This window comes from Callithrix jacchus, chromosome 13, assembly GCF_049354715.1.
Source record: "Callithrix jacchus isolate 240 chromosome 13, calJac240_pri, whole genome shotgun sequence".
Taxonomy (NCBI): Eukaryota; Metazoa; Chordata; class Mammalia; order Primates; family Cebidae; genus Callithrix; species Callithrix jacchus.
Window position 1 is genome coordinate 102,375,100 of NC_133514.1, and position 12,385 is coordinate 102,387,484.

General features: G+C 39.5%; 1 long non-coding RNA gene across 1 annotated transcript in view; it reads right to left on the reverse strand.

Annotated features, from left to right (window-relative positions):
* Positions 1-44: 44 nt before the first annotated feature.
* The window catches only part of LOC144579074 (uncharacterized), a 33,578-nt gene continuing 21,237 nt past the window's right edge, over positions 45-12,385 (reverse strand). Inside the window, exon 3 of the long non-coding RNA XR_013525933.1 lies at positions 45-3,584. This is a non-coding gene — a long non-coding RNA (uncharacterized LOC144579074). The remainder of the gene's footprint in view (positions 3,585-12,385) is intronic.

The following is a 12,385-nucleotide window of genomic DNA, read 5'->3' on the forward strand; positions in this document are numbered from 1 at the left end:
CATGATGAGTTTTGCAAGTCCAAGAATCAGCAGTATGATTTATATTGTTTTTACCATGGCTCTTTATTTCATTAGCTCTGTTCATGTAGGGTAAATGAACACACACTAGCTCTAGAGACTGAATACCCACATTACTTACACTTATTTTTCATTGACTTCCCAGTTTTCCATCTCCAGAGTCAAGGACTATTACTGTTAAATCTCTTTCTAGTGCTCAAATAAAACCTTCAAGTTGAATATGGATTTAAGTAAGGCTTTTCACCCGCCAGTCTAGACATGTAATTTAAATGCTGCTATCTCAGGAACAGCAGTAGCAAACAATTATCCACTGTATAGTATATGTGGGTCATTGCCCTGGGCTCTCCAGGGTTTTAAACCCAGAGGATTTAATCATTTTATTCGGTTCTCTCATTGCTGTGGCAACCATCTCTATGCCTTGCACAGAGTAAAGAATCTATAAGTATTTGTTAAACAATCATTAATGTTAATAAAATTGGCAAACATTTACCGAGTGCTTTCTGTGTCAGTAACAGCACTAAGCCTTCTACATATGTTAGCTTATTGATGCTGACAGCAGCCCTCTAAGGTAGATGCTGTTAGTATTTCCATTTACAGATGAGGAAACAGAGGCATAGAAAGATTACATCATTTGCCCAGTTTCACACAGCAAGTGGTAGAGATAGGTTTCAATTCCAGGCATTCTATCATTAAAGTCTTCAATCTTAAGAACCATTTTATGTTAAACATTATGTATATTAAATATTTTCAATTCATTACTTATGATTTGAACTCATGAGAGACCTGAATTTCAAGCATAAGTAATACAAGTAAATATTTGTAATTTTGCTGAACCATAAATGTAAATTATGTTCTGTGAAGCTGTTTCTTTAAAAAAAAAAACTTTGTTGAAGTATATTATATAAAGAAAACTATGCAAACCCTAGGAATATAACCCAATGAACTTTTCCCAAAATGAACACATTGCATGCAACCAGTATCCAAATTTTCTTTTCTGTATTTTTTTTTTAAAACACACATTTCTATTGGGTATATACCTAGGAGTAGAGTCACTGGGTAATAGTAGATCCTGCCAATTTTTCAGGGTGGTTTTGCTAATTTATACTCCCACCAGCAGCGTGTGAGGGCTTTAGCTGTCTGACTTGTTTTTTGTTAACTTGTAAAAACTCTTTATTCTGAATACCTGTCCCTGCTTAGATATATACATATGGTGAATATTTTCACCCACTTTGTGGGATGACATTTCACTCTCTTAATGTTGTCTTTTAATGAATACTTATAATTTTAATATAGCTCTATTTACTGTTTCCCCTGTATCATTAGGGATTTTTGTGTGTCATTGTTGGGAATCTTGCTTGTTGTTTTGTCTAAGTTGTTAAACTTTAAATTTTATAGCATTTTGGCTTCAGAACTGAGAGCTTTTAGGTTAGATAGGATCATTTTACAAATGGTGAAATTGAGAAATTGGGCCTGGTGAACTGAAGTTTCAAGAATCAGAATGGTTTCACTCTAGGCCCCAGAAACTCTGAGCCAGTGAATTTTAAAATCTGTATTTTTGAAGTAATCCATGAAGGGAAACTTCCTTACATTTAAGTGATATTTTACCTTCAGGGCAATACCATATTGCAGATTTGGTACAATGCAATGAGAAGGGATTTCCTACTGCCCTCCAGTGCCTGAGGCAATTTCCAAAAATTAAGCTCAGATTTTTAAGTTGGGAGGGGAATAAAAATTATGAGGGTCCCTCAACACACCACTGGGCCCTGAATAGAGCTGGAGAGATGGAGTGGCAGTGCCAGGGCTCGGTTTGGTAACTGATTCCTTACAACTATCTTCTGGCAGTATCTGTGACTCATTGCAGGCCTCTTCTGTGCTAGTAAAAAGTGTCCCAAATGCCAGAAGATTGACAGGCCCGTCCCATTTATAAAACCCATAGATGTCTCCTAGCACGTAGCACAGAATGGCATTTTGCTCTTGAAGCCCAAAAGCAGATTGGGAGATATCTTTTCTTTTTGCTCTTCCTATTCACAGGGAGCCCTATGGATTAATGGGTTGTTTTTTCATAACTGATAATCAATTTCAATTTTCTTTGATCCAGATACACTCCCCTCATCAATGGCACACGTAATTGTTGGCTGGAGTTGGAGTAAAATCCATGGTATGTGACCCACTCCAGTAGTCATATAATAGACCTCCGTTTTTGCTTAAGCTAGCTGGAAAGAATTTCACTTAGTTACAGCAAAAAATAGTGTTAAAACTAAGGTTACCATGCCAATTCATTGTTTGCATTAGTGGATTAACGATTGTTGGGGCCTCCTAATGACTTTGTATAAATTGTATTTGATAAGAGTAATGAAAATGGTATTGTCTGCCTGCTCTTTCAATGTGTGATCCTTCATTCATTCACGTGTTTGTTCTTATTCACAACGTCAGACCATTAAGTGTTAAAGCTACTATACTAGAGGCAAGGCAATAGGAATACAACTTGCTTGGAGAATTCAGATTTAACCTTGAACAGTTAGAAAATTGTTATATGCATTTTAATAAACGCAATACTTAAGGCTGCAAGAGAAACAAAAATGCCCCAATTCAAAGTGGCTGAAACGATAAAGAAATCTGTGATCTCACAGAACTGCAAGTTAGATTAGGACTGAGCCAGGAAGTTACAGCCGGGTTCTCTGCATCATTGAAATGTTCTGCTTCTACCTCACATTGACTTTGTCCTCAGGCTGGCTTCTCTCAGGGTTCTAAGATGGCAGACCTACTTTAGGTTCAGTGGGAGAGACAGAAAATCTCTTTCATCTTTGGATAAAATTTCTGCCTTTCATTCTGATTAGGTCAATTTCGGTTACACGTCCAACTTTGGACCAAGCACCGAATCCATTGCTGGTAAAGTGTATCAGATTACCAGCCTTAGTTAAGAACAGTGGTTCTCAAACTTTAATGTGATTCAGAATCACTTCTGGAGTTTGTTAAAACACAAATTTCTGAGACCAACATTTCTAGTTTTAAAAGGTTGAGAATAGGGTCTAATATTGCTAACAAACTCCAGGTCATACTAATGCTGCTTATCTGGAGACCGCACTCTGAGAGTCACTGGTTAGACAAATCCTGATCTACCCTAGGCCCTGAGGATGGAGTTAGCTTCCCCTGAGTCATAAGGGCTATGTGTGTGTGGTAGGGAGTGAACATATGAACTCAACTGGGACTCAGTTCGGAAGGAGGAAGACAGAAATGAAAGATTGGAAGATAACCAACAGCATGTCCTGCACAGTTAATCAACAACATGATCATGTCTTACAGATTATCTATTGGGATTATAAAATGCAGTTGTGATCCAAGTTAGAAGAATATAATAATTATATGATAAGAACAAAGACTTTTCAGTTCAAGGTTATGCCATAGTTCAAATAATCCATTTTCAACCAACAGGATACAATACATAAGGTTTCTAAGGAAGATGAACACAGAGGTGTATTGAACCACGATGTAGAACAGCCACCCCACTCATCTCTTCTCGTGATTTCATGGAGTCATGATTTTCTCTTCAAGTACCGTGCATAAAACTGCAAGGCAGAGTTACGAGGTGGTGAGTTTAAATTCTTTTGTGATGAGTTTAATTATAGTCCCATTTCTAATTTTTACCAATACAATTTAAAATATATTACAATCACAAATGCAAAATATGCTAACATAAAAATTAAAATAGCAGAGAACTGTATAAAGTAAAAACAACTCTCTCCCCTCTTCAACTCCAACCTCACCTCCTGGATTCAACCAATGATTAGTAGTGTGAATATACAACGTTCCAGAGAATTTCTGTCCTGTGCATTTTCAAATACATATACTCCAATGTTTAAAAATAGGATCGGATGATATAAATTTATGGCATATACATAGTTCATTCCGTAACATAAAGTGGTCATCTTCTATAAGGTTAGCATAAATCTAGCCAGTACCACCAGTAGAATTGTGTCCTGAGCAGGGGTGCTTGTCCAAGGCGACAAGAGGAGGTGGAAATCAGTCCTCGGTCTGTGATTCTGCCAGGCTACCTCCATCGGGAGAAAGTGCCTTTTTAGACAGATGCCATGTTAGCAGTCCTAGAAGTGCTTAACTCTTTTTAGTACTTCATTGTACAAAACGTATCATCATCATCATTTAATCTCATACAAGCATTTGAATTGTTTTCAAGTTTTTTGCTATTATGAATAACACTTCAAAAATACCTTTAATCACTTGGGACAAAGAAAGTGGGAACTGATAATCAATTATTAAAAAAACAACCCGCCGGGTGTGGTGGCTGACACCTGTAATCTTAGCACTTTGGGAGGCCGAGGTGGGTGGATCACCTGAGGTCAGGAGTTCAAGACCAGCCTGGCAATCATGGTGAAACCCCATCTTCTTTTAAATAAAAATAAAAATAAAAAAAAAAAACAAAACAAACAACCCGTTGATCCTCAGCGCTCCCTCAGCAAGCAGGTATTACAAAGAAAAGGTGTCTCCCAATCTCCCAATCTGCTCCTTGTTTTTCTGCTCTCCCGACAGTATCAGCATGTGCTATGAGATGTCTATTTGTTTTAGAAATAAGACAGTTCTATTAATCTTCTGGCATCCTAGACACCTTTTGCTAGCATAGAAAAGAGGAGCATAGAGTTAATCATATTACCAGAAATTTTACAAGATTTGATCCCAACCAAGCTGTCATTTTTCTGACTGTCTTTCTGCCTCTTAAAACACTTCTGGATGGGCATGGTGGCTCACACCTGTAATCCCAGCACTTTGGGAGGCTGAGGCAAGCAGATCGCTTGAGCTCAGGACTTCAAGACCAGCCTGGGCAACACAACAAAACCTCATCTCTACTAAAAATACAAAAAATTAGCTGGGCGTGGAGGTGCATGCCTGTAGTCCCAGCTACTCTAGAAGCTGAGGTAGGAGGATGGCTTGAGCCCAGGAGATGGAGGTTGTAATGGGCCAAGATTGGGCCACTGCACTCCAGCCTGGGTGATAGAGCCAAACCTTGTCTCAAAACAAAACAAAACTAAACAAATGAAAACTTTGTAAGCATCAAAGACACACTTTTCAGTAGGGCATCACCTAAATGCTGAAGGCAAGACTCCTGTTCTTGTTTTTTTAAATTTTATAATGGTTTCAATTTAAATTTTATAATGGTTACAGAGATATTGAAACACAATCCCATTTCAAAAATCTTAGCAGCTTTCCATATTAACTTCAGATATTTAAAAGTAAAGATATTAATACACTGAACCCAGTTGAAGCCCCTTGGCAGGGTTCAATTAAAAATGGCTACAAAGAAAGAGCATAATCTCATTGTGAATATTTACCATGTGTCATATGGTAAAAAAACTGGGCATTGTTGACAGGTAAGAGTCAGGGAGTCTACCAGTTTTTATTATCTGTTGCTTTAGACACCCAGGACCCTAAAGCATTCTTCCTCACTCCATGAAAGGCCAGAAACCTAATCCATGCTGAGCTGTTAATGACCTAATATGTTTTTTCTCCTCTGAGATCTGAGTTCCTATATAACATTTCATTCATAGAGCTGGGATCCAAGCATCCCTGAGGTCTACGCAACATTTCCTTTTTTAACTTTAAGTTCCGGGATACACATACAGAACGTGCAGGTTTGTTACATAGGTATACATGCACCACGGCGGTTTGCTGCACTTACCAACCTGTTGTCTTGGTTTTAAGCACCACATGCATTAGGTATTTGTCCTAATGTTCTCCTTCCCCTTGTCCCCAGCCCTCCGACAGGCCCGAGTGTGTGATGGTCCCCTTTCTGTGTCCATGTGTTCTCATGGTTCAATTCCCACTTACGAGTGAGAACATGCAGTGTTTGGTTTTCTGTTCTTGTGTCAGTTTGCTGAGAATGATGATTTCCAGCTTCATCCACGTCCCTGCAAAGGACGTGAACTCATTCTTTTTATGGCTGCATAGTATTCCATGGTGTATATGTGCCACATGTTCTTTATCCAGTCTATCATTGATGGGCATTTGGGTTGGTTCCAAGCCTTTGCTATTATACATAGTGCTGCAATAAACATTTTGGGTACATGTGTTGTTATGGTAGAATGATTTATAATCCTTTGGGTATATACCCAGTAATGAGATTGCTGGGTCAAATGGTACTTCTGGTTCTAGATCCTTGAGGAATCGCCACAGTCTTCCACAATGGCTGAACTAATTTACACTCCCACCAACAGTGTAAAAGTGTTCCTATTTCTCCACAGCCTTGCCAGCATTGTTGTTCCCTGGCTTTTTAGTGGTTGCCATTCTAACTGGTGTGATGTGGTATCTCATTGTGGGTTTGACTTGCATTTCTCTAATGACCACCGACGAGGTTTTTTTCATATGTTTGTTGGCCATATAATTGTCTTCTTTTGAGAAGTATCTGTTCATATTCTTCACGCATTTTTTGATGGGGCTGTTTCTTTTCTTGTAAATTTGTTTAAGTCCTTGTAGATTCTGGATATTAGACCTTTCTCAGATGGATAGATTGTAAAAATTTTCTCCCATTCTATAGGTTGCCTATTCACTCTGATGAGATTTTCCTTTGCAGAACCTCTTTAGTTTAATTAGATCCCATTTGTCAATTTTGGCTTTTGTTGTCATTGCTTTTGGTGTTTTAGTCATGAAGTCTTTGCCCATGCCTATGTCCTGAATGGTACCGCCTAGGTTTTCTTCTAGGGTTTTTATGGTTTTAAGTCTTACATTTAAGTCTTTAATCCATCTCGAGTTAATTTTTGTATAAGGTGTAAGGAAGGGGTCCAGTTTCTGTTTTCTGCATGTAGCTAGCCAGCTTTTCCAGTAACATTTATTAAATAGGGAATCCTTTCCTCATTGCTTGTTTTTGTCAGGTTTGTTGAAGATCAGATGGTTGTAGTTGTAGATGTGTGGTGTTATTTCTAAGGCCTCTGTTTCTGTTTAGTTGGTCTATATATCTGTTTTGGTACCAATACCATGCTGTTTGGGTTACTGTAGCCTTGAAGTATAGCTTGAAGTCAGGTAGTGTGCTGCCTCCAGCTTTGTTCTTTTTGCTTAGGATTGTCTTGGCTATACGGACTTTTTTCGTTCCATATGAAATTTAAAGTAGTTTTTTCTAATTCTGTGAAGAAAGTCAATGGTAGCTTGATGGGAATAGCATTGAATCTATAAATTACTTTGGGCAGTATGGGCCTTTTCATGATATTGATTCTTCCTATCCATGAGCATGGAATGTTTTTCCGCTTGTTTGTGTCCTCTCTTATTTCCTTGAGCAGTGGTTTGTAGTTCTCTTTGAAGAGATCCTTCACATCCCTTGTAAGTTGTATTCCTAGGTACATTGTATTCTCTTTGCAGCAATTGTGAATGGAAGTTCATTCATGATTTGGCTCTCTGCTTCTCTATTATTGGTGTATAGAAATGCTTGTGATTTTTGCACTTTGATTTTGTATCCTGAGACTTTTTGCTGAAGTTGTTTATTAGCTTAAGGAGATTTTGGGCTGAGATGATGGGATTGTCTAAATATACAATCATGTCATCTGCAAACAGAGACAATTTGACTTCCTCTCTTCCTATTTGCATACCCTTTATTTCTTTCTCTTTCCTGATTGCCCTGGCCAGAACTTCCAACACTATGCTGAATAGGAGTGGTGAGAGAAGGCATCCTTGTCTTGTGCCGGTTTTTAAAGGAATGCTTTCAGCTTTTTCCCACTCAGTATGATATTGGCTATGGATTTGTCATAAATAGCTATTACTATTTTGAGATGTGTTCCATCAATACCTAGTTTATTGTGAGTTTTTAGTATGAAGGGGTGTTGAATTTTATTGAAGGCCTTTTCTGCATCTATTGGGATAATCATGTGGTTTTGTCATTAATTCTATTTACGTGATGGATTACATTTATTGATTTGCATAGGTTGAACCAGCCTTGCATCCCAGGGATGAAGCTGACTTGATTGTGGTGGATAAGCTTTTTGATGTGCTGCTGGATTCGGTTAGCCGTATTTTATTAAGGATTTTCACCATGATGTTCTTCAGGGATATTGGCCCAAAATTTTCTATTTTTGTTGTGTCTCTGCCAGGTCATGGTATCAGGACGATCCTGGCCTCATTAAATAAGTTATGGAGGAGTCGCTCTTTTTCTGTTGCTTGAAATAGTTTCAGAAGGAATGGTACCAGCTCCTCTTTCTACCTGTGGTAGAATTTGGCTGTGAATCCATCTGGTCCTGGGCTTTTTTTGGTTGGTAGGCTATTAATTACTGCCTCAATTTCAATACTTATTCGTTTATTCAGGGATTTGACTTCTTCCTGGTTTAGTCTTGGGAGGGTGTATATGTACAGGATTGTACCCATTTCTTCTAAATTTTCTAGTCTGATGGTAGTTTGTATTTCTGTGAGATCAGTGGTGATATCCTCTTTATCATTTTTTTATTGTGTCTATTTGATTCTTCTTTCTTTTCTTCTTTATTGTCTGGCTAGCAGTCTGTCTATCAATCTTTTTAAAAAACAAGCTCCTCAATTCATTGATTTTTTGGAAGGGTCTTTCCTGTCTCTTTCAGTTCTGCTCTTATCTTAGTTATTTCTTGTCTTCTGCCAGCTTTCAATTTTGTTTGCTCTTGCTTCTCTAGTTCTTTTCATTGTGATTTAAGGTGTCAATTTCAGATCTTTCCTGCTTTCTGACATGGCATTTAGTGCTATAGATTTCCCTCTAAACACTGCTTTACCTGTGTCCCAGAGATTCTGGTATGTTGTCTCTTCTTTCTTATTGGTTTCAAATAACTTCGTTATTTCTGCCTTAATTTTGTTATTTGCCCAGTAGTCATTCAGGATCAGGTTGTTCAGTTTCCATGTAGTTGTGTGGTTTTGGATGAGTTTTTTAATCCTGAGTTCTAATTTGATTGCACTGTCGTCTGAGAGACTGTCTGTTATGATTTCCATTCTTTTGCATTTGCTGAGGTTCTTTGGTCCATTTTAGAGTAAGTGCTATGTGGTTCTGAGAAGTGTGTGTATTCTGTGGATTTGGGGTGGAGAGTTCTGTAGATGTCTATTAGGTCTGCTTGGGCCAGAGCTGATTTCAAGTCCAAGATATCCTTGTTAATTTTCTGTCTTGTTGATCGGTCTAATATTGACAGTGGGGTGTTAAAGGCTCCCATTATTATTGTGTGGGAGTCTAAGTCTCTTTGTAGGTCTCTAAGAACTCATTTTATGAATCTGGGTGCTCCTGCATTGGGTGCATATATAGAATAGTTAGCTCTTCTTGTGGTGTTGATCCCTTTACCATTATGTAATGCCCTTCTTTGTCTTTTTTTATCTCTGTTGGTTTAAAGTATGTTTTATCAAAGACTAGGATTGCAACCCCTGCTTTTTTTTTTAATTTCCATTTGCTTGGTAAATATTCTTCCATTCCTTTATTCTGAGCCATGTGTGTCTTTACACATGAGATGGGTCTCCTGAATACAGCATCCCAATGGGTCTTGACTCTCTATCCAGTTTGCCACTCTGTGTCTTTTAATTGGGGAATTTAGCCCATTTACATTTAAGGTTAATATTGTTGGGTGTGAATTTGATCCTGTCATTGTGATGCTAGCTGGTTATTTTACACATTAGTTGATGCAGTTTCTTCATTGTGTCATTGGCCTTTATAGTTTGGTGTGTTTTTGAAGTGGCTGGTACCAGTTTTTCCTTTCCATATTTAGTGCTCCCTTCAAGAGCTCTTGTAAGGCAGGCCTGTTGGTGACAAAAGCCCTAAGCATTTGCTTGTCTGTAAAGGATTTTAATTCTCCTTTGCTTATGAAGCTTAGTTTTGATGGATATGAAATTATGGGTTGCAAATTGTTTTCTTTAAGAGTGTTGAATATTGGCCCCCACACTCTTCTGGCTTGTAGCATTTCTGCAGAGAGATCTTCTGTTAGTCTGATGGGCTTCCCTTTGTAGGTAACCTGACCTTTCTCTCTGGCTGCCATTAACATTTTTTCCTTCATTCCAACCTTAGAGAATCTGACAATTATGTATCTTAGGGTTGCTCTTCTCAAGGAGTAACTTAGTGGTGTTCTCTGTATTTACTGAATTTGACTGTTAGCCTATCTTGCTAGACTGGGGAAGTTCTACTGGATAATATCTTGAAGTGTGCTTTCAACTTGGTTCCATTCTCCCTGTTACTTTCAGGTATATCAATCAGTCATAGGTTTGGTCTTTTCACATAATCCCATATTTCTTGGAGGCTTTGTTCATTCCTTTTCATTTTTTTTCCTTTAATTTTGTCTTCACACTTTATTTCAGTAAGTTGATCTTCAATCTCTGATATCCTTTCTTCTGCTGGATCAATTTGGCTATTGATACTTGTGTATGCTTCACAATGTTCTCATGCTGTGTTTTTTCAGCTCCACCAGGTCATTTACGTTTTCTCTAAACTGGTTATTCCAGTTAGCAGTTCCTGTAACATTTTATCAAGGTTTATAGCTTCCTTGCATTGGGCTGGAACATGCTCCTTTAGCTCAGAGGAGTTTGTTATTACCCACCTTCTGAAGCCTATTTCTGTCAATTTGTCAAACTCATTCTCCATCCAGTTTTGTGCCCTTGCGTTTGGAGGAGAAAAGGCCTTCTGGTTTTTGGATTTTTCAGCATTTTTCTGCTGGTTTTTCTTCATCTTAGTGGATTTATCTACCTTTGATCTTTGAGGCTGATGACCTCTGAATGGGGTTTTTGTGTGTGGGTCCTTTTTGTTGATGATGATGTTATTGCTTTCTGTTTGTTAGTTTTGTCAGGCCCCTCTTCTGCAGGTCTGCTGCAGTTTGCTGGAGGTCCACTCCAGACCCTGTTTGCCTGGGTATCACCAGCAGATGCTGCAGAACAGCAAAGATTGCTGCCTGCTCCTTCCCCTGGAAGCTTCATCCCAGAGTGGCACCTGTTAGGTGCCAGCCAGAGCTCTCCTGTATGAGGTGTCTGTTGAACCCTGCTGGGAGGTCTCTCCCAATCAGGAGGCAAAGGGGTCAGGGATCCACTTGAGGAGGCAGTCTGTCCCTTAGCAGGGCTCAAGTGCTGTGCCGGGAGAATCCTCTTTGTCAGGATCCTCTGCTGTCTTTCGAGCTGGCAGGCAGGAATGTTTAAGTCCACTGAAGCTGTGCCCACAGCTGCCCCCTCCCCCAAGTGCTCTGTCCCAGGTAGATGGGAGTTTTTTCTATAAGTCCCTGAGTGGGGCTGCTGCCTTTCTTTCAGAGATGCCCTGCCTAGTGAGGAGGAATCTAGAGAGGCAGACTGGCTGCAGCTGCTTTGCCACACTGTGGTGATGTCTACCCAGTGAGAACTTCCCGGCCTCCTTAGCACTGTCAGGGAAAAAGTTCTACTCATGCCTCAGTAATGGTGGACACCCCTCCCCCACCAAGTCTTAGGTTGTCTTCAGACTGCTGTGCTGGCAGCAAAAATTTCAATCCAGTGGTTCTTAGCTTGCTGGGCTCCATGGGAGTGGGTCCTGCTGAGCGAGACCACTTGGCTCCCTGGCTTCAGCCCCATTTCCAGGGGAGTGGACAGTTCTGTCTTGCTGGGGTTCCAGATGCCACTGAGTTGGAAATGCAGAAATAACCCACCTTTGGCACTGGTCTCACTAGGAACTGCAGACCGCAGCTGTTCCTATTTGGCCATCTTGCTAGATCTCTTATGCAACATTTCTTACTTTGAGGAGTTTTCCTGATCTGACAGCATCCTCCTCTGTTTTAAACAAAGTTCCAATGGGAATGATTAAGTCCTATATCAATTTGGGTGATTTTAGTGGCAATATAGAGAACCCAAATCAAATTGATCGAGCAATAAAGCGTATTGGCTCATATAAGTAAGAAAGACTTAAGGTGGGCTCGGCTTCAGGTACAGCTGGATTAGGGTGTCAGCCTCTGCTTTCCTCCATGTGTCAGTTTCATCTTCAGATGCACTCTGATGATAGCAAAATGACTGCAGCACTTCCAGACTTCACATCTCTACATTACACCATATAACCAAGAGAGCAGTTTGACTTATGACTCCCTAAAAAGTTCTGAAGTTCACTGTTCATGGACTGCTCAGCTCACATGTCTTTCCCTAAAATAATCACGAAGGCAGAGGAATAGAATGTGATGACTGACTTGGCCAAGGTCACTTGCTCTTCTCTTTGTACAAGGTTAATGATAGCTTTTCTTAACTTCATGGATCTTCAAACACAAACTGAGGGACTACTGGGAAGGAGGATGAGATGGCCTGCCTTAGGCCCAATAATGCCTTGAGAAATAGAAAAGGAAAGCAGGTAACTTAAGTATAGCAAGACTTGTTTTCTATGTTGGTATGTAAATCCTTGAGAACTGGAGTAGTCCCTCCCCAGCCTGAAGCTCTGGGACTCTCT